The sequence below is a fragment of the Bombus terrestris genome, chromosome 7, assembly GCF_910591885.1.
Source record: "Bombus terrestris chromosome 7, iyBomTerr1.2, whole genome shotgun sequence".
Classification (NCBI taxonomy): Eukaryota; Metazoa; Arthropoda; class Insecta; order Hymenoptera; family Apidae; genus Bombus; species Bombus terrestris.
In genome coordinates this window covers 4,105,980-4,112,004 of record NC_063275.1, presented here as the reverse complement: position 1 = coordinate 4,112,004, position 6,025 = coordinate 4,105,980, and the positions used below count along the sequence as shown (strand labels likewise).

Here is a 6,025-nt window from a genome sequence, read left to right as displayed (position 1 = left end):
TTTTCGGTGAATATATCCACAACGAAACAGGAAGCATTCTATTACGAACATAAAGTCCTCCGAGTCGTTACCCCTTTACTTTTTACTCGACAACCTCTCTGGCAACTTATTTTGCTATTTAAAGCGTACTTCGTGTTTCAGATTATTATAGCCATACATATATTTATAATTGTTATATAACAATTGCTCCTCTATGCTTCATTATGGTACCTAACTTTCAATCTTTTAATATAACTTTGAATAATTTTTATTCAAATATAATTTTTATTTAAATATAACTTTAAAAGACACGGTCTTTCGATGTCTTAAAATATATTTCATGATTTTAATCAACAATGGTTATCATAGAGTGGAGTCTCATACCGCGCAAATCTGTTTACTTTAAATTTCATTTTCATCGTAATGTTAGTTGTAATCATTGCGACGAATAATCTTTTTCACAACTAATCTAGTTTTAAATAATAATAAAACATTTCTGTTCAGCGATTCCACTTCCTTGAATATATTAACTTTTTTTATTTAAAAGAAGTAGAAAATAGAGGGATTTACTTTTCTCCGGTTCTAATAAATTTGTTTCTGAAATTGGAGAGATTTGGAGGGGTGGATCGAAGTTTACGAGACGAAATTAGAAAAATGTGTCCAATAATAGTACCGTCAAAGATTTCGGAAGCTTGGCAAACGCATAAGCCATAGGAAATTATGAATCATTCTGGAGCACTGATCCACTTTGGTTTCCAAATATTTGTTCTTGTCGACGTTGCGTTCGTAAACACAATCGTCGCAAGAAGAATTCAGTCCCCGTATTATTATTTTGCCTTGTACCGGCCACCGTTATTTTTAATTCTTTATGCGTTTTAGTGATATTTGTAGAGCATCTGCAACACTGAATTATGTAATTTGACTTTCTGGAACATATCCAGTTACTAACATAAAATAATTTATTCGAAAATAGATATTATTTTAACTAAGACAACGAATATCCCTAATGCTATTCAGAGATAAAATAAAGTCACTTATTTTCCAAACAGCTTGTATTACGTTTAAAAGATCACAAATCACGCGGATCATAATTTACCCTTCTTTTAAATATATTCAAATCCACAGTTACTTTCGACATTGTACAATTTCCTATTATCAATCTTTGGAACATTTTGTATAAAATTTTAAAAACAGCAACGAATCGCACGACTATCGAAACAGATAATCGTATCTTCAGGTTCATATTTACTCGTTTACTTTACGATCACGCTGTACAATCTTCAATGCGATATATGAAAGTGGTTTCATCTTATTCCGTCGAATTGCTGCACGAGTTTCCAACAAGTCACTGCAATTGCCGTGAAAATTCTCTACGAGGGAAAATAAAATAACGAGAAAGAGATGTATATTCGAATTCCGTCAGATTTTTCCTTCTTTTTTTCCCTCGTGCAAGTCACTTTCGAACGTGCACAGAACGATAATAACGCGCCGAGCACTTCTCCTCGCGCAACAGGAAATGCCCCTTCAAGATTGGACGACTTCCGGTCAAACGAAGCGGTAGAACCAGCTCTGCAACTTCCGATACTCGGAAAATCTACCAACGCAGCGCACGTGGAAAGAGAAGAAACGGAACAGCGCTCTCCTTTGTTTCAATTTCACCCACCTTTTAAATTACATTTTGGTTTTATTATTAAACATACTCTTTAATTTATACATCCGTCTGGCTAATTTTTTTCTACCCAATATAATTTAGATTCACGACTCCGCACGATGCAATTAACAGAACGCATCGATTAAACTACTGCGTTTAATTGTTTCATTAAAAATAGAAACGTGGACACGAGAATGGATAATTCTTTATGACTATTAGAAAATTAAAGGTTTCGTCAACGGCGAGTTGTAGATTTATACTTTTTGTCAGATTTATAATTATTTACAAGAGCGTGAGAAATCGTGGTATACAGTGGAATTACTATTTTAATATAATAGTATAGTAGAATAGTAGCAGTAGTATAGTAGTAGAATTACCATTTTAAGTGATGATGGTTTTATTCGTTAAATCGAATTTGTGAACCAAACTCTTATGTTTACAAAATTAGTTCTTACAATGGATTAGGTATGTTGTGAAGCGTGTAAAATGATCGAATATAAATATACAATTTTTTGAAGAAGAATTTCTTTGAATAACTCCAAGTCGACAGGTAGATCGAAAATAGTCCACTTTTCGTAGTTAACATGGTAAACGCTTTGTAAAAGGGGAGCGAAATATCGCTGTACGCAAACGAAGAATAAACGGAGTCGTGTAGCAACGTGAGTATTTCAAAAGGTTACCACGGTCTTTATCGTCGTCGTTGTAGTCGTATATCAAATGCGAGGCATTATCATACATGCTAACGCGCCTGCATAATGTCTATTGGGTTGGCAACTAAGTGATTGCGGATGTTGTCAATACCACCTAATGAGAAAATCCGCAATCACTTAGTTGCCACCCCAATAGTTTGAGGATTTACGCGTGACCATTTTATCTTTGTTTCCTACCTCGTTAATGAGACTGTCCTTACACTGATACTCGTACGAAAGGGAAAGAAGACAAAGGTGGAAGATATTTTTGCTCTGGAGTTGCTCTGGAAAATATTGTAAAAAGAATACTTAATGCGAAAAAATGCGCGCTTTCAGAAGAAAGAAGGAAAGATACTTTTTCCAAAAATAATAGAAAATATTTTCGATGTAAAAAAAGAAAGAAAGAGATGTTAAAGTATATAAAATACACAAATTTACACTGTGACATTTTCGAATGATTAACGACGCGACGAGCGTAATATGAGCATTTGTAATTATTTAAACGATCAACGTCGTACAGTGCATTAATGCAATTACGCGTACGACATTTACATTACAACGAACGAATAGCGATGGTCGAGAAATGAACTGGAAGCATTGATTTGCAATTATCGGGCTTTCGAATTGACAATGAACAGCACACCGAAGAATTATTTGTTTTCAATAATTTATCAACAATTAACCGAAACTCTCTTCGTTATTTATTCTTTCACAGTTAATAAAACGATTCGCTGCGTCTGTCAGCGTTCCACTTTGTTTTTATTTTATTATTTATGAGTATCTGGCGTAAACAGAGGACACACTTCGGTTACGGCCAAATTGGAATCGAATGGACGTTCGATGTTGAATTATGGATTTTTAACAATTTCAAACGAACTTCAGTTACTTCCAGCCTGAGCTCTAAGCGTCTATAGAAGCAAGAAGAAAATACAAAATATAAAACGAATATAAATATTGTGTTTCATTTCCAATAATTGGAAATAAGGTTGCACTTTCAATTAAGGATTTTCAAGGAAAGTTAGGAGAATCGAAAGATTCCTTATTTTCGACAAATTTGTACCTTGAAGTACGAATTTTCAAATACAGTCGAAGAATTTAAAGATTCTTTTTTCTTCGAAATTCCATAATTGGCAAAATAGTCTCTCGTGAATATTCCTAAAAATTCTCGCAAATGCAGAAGCAATTTTATTTTAATATGCAATCACGAATTTCCTTTCCTACATTTGCCCCCATGAAGTTCTTATCAGTCCTCGTTAACCAAACATGTTTCGTTTCGCCCGTAAAACCTGCGCCCGATAAGAAACGCGCGGCTTAAGACGGATTGTCGTATTTTTGATTATCGTTCCGCCTAGTTCGAGTCCAGTATTTGATAGCAAGAGGTTTGTTTTCCGGGAAATTCTACCCTACAATTGACGGGTATTCTCGTCACGAAACACATGACAATAAAATACTAATAATTTGGGGAGCAGCACTAATAAATTAGAATTTTCATATTCGATGTATATTTCGTTCTATACGTTTAATTATATTTCGATCGTTTGGGCAGACGGGTTTGACTGAAGAGAAAAGTTATGAAAATAATCATAAAATTCGTTGGTTATATTTTAAGAAATTTGACTTCGTACGGACGAAGATTTCATAGATCAGGTCTTAAGAAATGTTTTACTTTTATATGTAAAAGATTAATTGTTCCAAAAACTACGAGCTACTTCCTTATCGCGTTAATTTCTAAGATTCCAATTATTGTATAATTGTATATAAATCTGTTGTTTAAAATCAATAAAATACTAAATGCGCCAAGTGCAATAAGAAACGTATTGTTGCAATATTTATAACCAACACTGTGTATTCGTCAGGCTAACGAAACAGCTGATGAGAACTTGTCGGTTTAGTTGAAATGTTCTCAAAATTCTCAGTAATTTTCTGAAAGTTCAAGCCACTTTTTCAGCGTTTCTGTCGAAGAGACGAGAGTATCGCCAAGAGGATCCGGCGGTGGGAATCGGCGGCGCCTTTTCCATTCTATTTCCTGCCACGAAGGTTAAAGAGAATTGGATAGAAAGCGGCAGGACAAGGAGGTGTTATGCCGGGCGTAGCATTAAATGCCTTAGCCTCTAAGAGCAACGGTAATTCCTAGCGGGAGGTAGAAGTTGAGCCGCTCGTTTCAGCCAGCCATCAACCTTGTCCATCGCATCGAGCTCGAGCCGAGTGTGTCGTTTGCTAACGCGTGCCCTTTTCGTCCATTTTGCCATAGCCTTGCTCAGGCAAGTCCTCGAGACCTTCACGAAACAAATAGAACAGCAGATCGACTCGGAGAAGCTTATTTAATTAGCCATCGTTCGCAGATTTTATCGCTAAAATTTATTCTTTCGGTCGATCTTCTCTGCACTCGCCTTATCGTTAGTTGGCATTGGTTGCATAGTTAATCTTTGGCACATGCGAAGATCACGTTCACATTACGTCGAACGATCATTTTACGGAAGATCAGAAAATTTCACCGAGTACTTTGCAATAACAGTCTTGTTTGGTTACGAAGCAACGTAGGAGATAATAATTGTAGAAATTGTAAAAATAATGATAATAAAAAGTAACAATGTAGGAAAGAAATAATACTACTGAAAAGATTCTTTGTTTATATATGAACATGATGAAGTTTCAACTGCTTAATTAAAAGGAAGCAAAAATAAATAGTAATGATAATAATAGGAGTAAATTTTAAAGAAACATAGATATCGTTACATGAAGAAATTTTGGGACTAGAGGATGGACTGACTGATAAGTAAAGACTGACAAACTTTTGTAACGAGAGCGTGGTTCTAGAATTGTCTGACAGAGAATTCTTATACCTTTAAATTTAAAAAATTTAAATTCACCAAAAAGCACAAAACTTAAATTCGTCTTTTTTCAAATGACAAATCTGAAATTGAAACTGACAAATGTCTGACAAACAGAGAAATATGTACAAGCGAACATAGTACCTGTATTATGAATTTAAACGGATGTTCCTACGGCGTTTTCCACTGCAAGTGAAATTAGATTTGTCATTGAAGAATAGGACCAGCGGACGTGACATTTCAAAGAAACCTTTTCGCTAATGAAAATGATAATACATTTGAGAGAAAACTGATAGTACGTGAGAACGACGCTAAAGGATTTGAGACTGACGAATCGTCAAAGGAAATTCATCCTGCTTTGTTATTTCCACGTGCACCTTCTCTTAAGAGATTAAAAAATTGCTTAGCTTGTTCTTTAATTTGCGTAATTTTTAAACCATTAATTTTCTTTGCTTGTTTCGTTTTTAACTTTTTAGTTTACGGCTGAATTTGACGCGGGGTTGTTTCTCTGTAAGGCAGAGTTTGACGCGAATTACGCGTAAACGATACAGCACTGCAATGTGTAGCATAATGCTGTTTTCTACGCGAGCACATTGGAATAATGTTTTTGATAACTAAATTATAATTTTTTTTAAAGGTATGATGCATATACTTTAACTTTAATAATTTACTTTAATAATTAATAATACAATTGAGTGTGACATATGTTAAAGCACGGTACGACACATAGACCCACGTTACAATTTTCACATTCATAGCGCGATAGTGTCTGTCAAATTGCTCTTAGTTTTCTATTTTGAGGCGAAATTTTTAGGTTGAAAATTCTACAAAATTGTAAGGATACGAATCGGCATGTTAAAAAGAGCATCTAATGG

General features: G+C 34.7%; 1 protein-coding gene across 5 annotated transcripts in view; it reads right to left on the bottom strand.

The window, feature by feature from the left end:
* The window catches only part of LOC100643200 (growth hormone secretagogue receptor type 1), a 63,268-nt gene that overhangs the window by 15,615 nt on the left and 41,628 nt on the right, over positions 1-6,025 (bottom strand). The window lies entirely within an intron of this gene.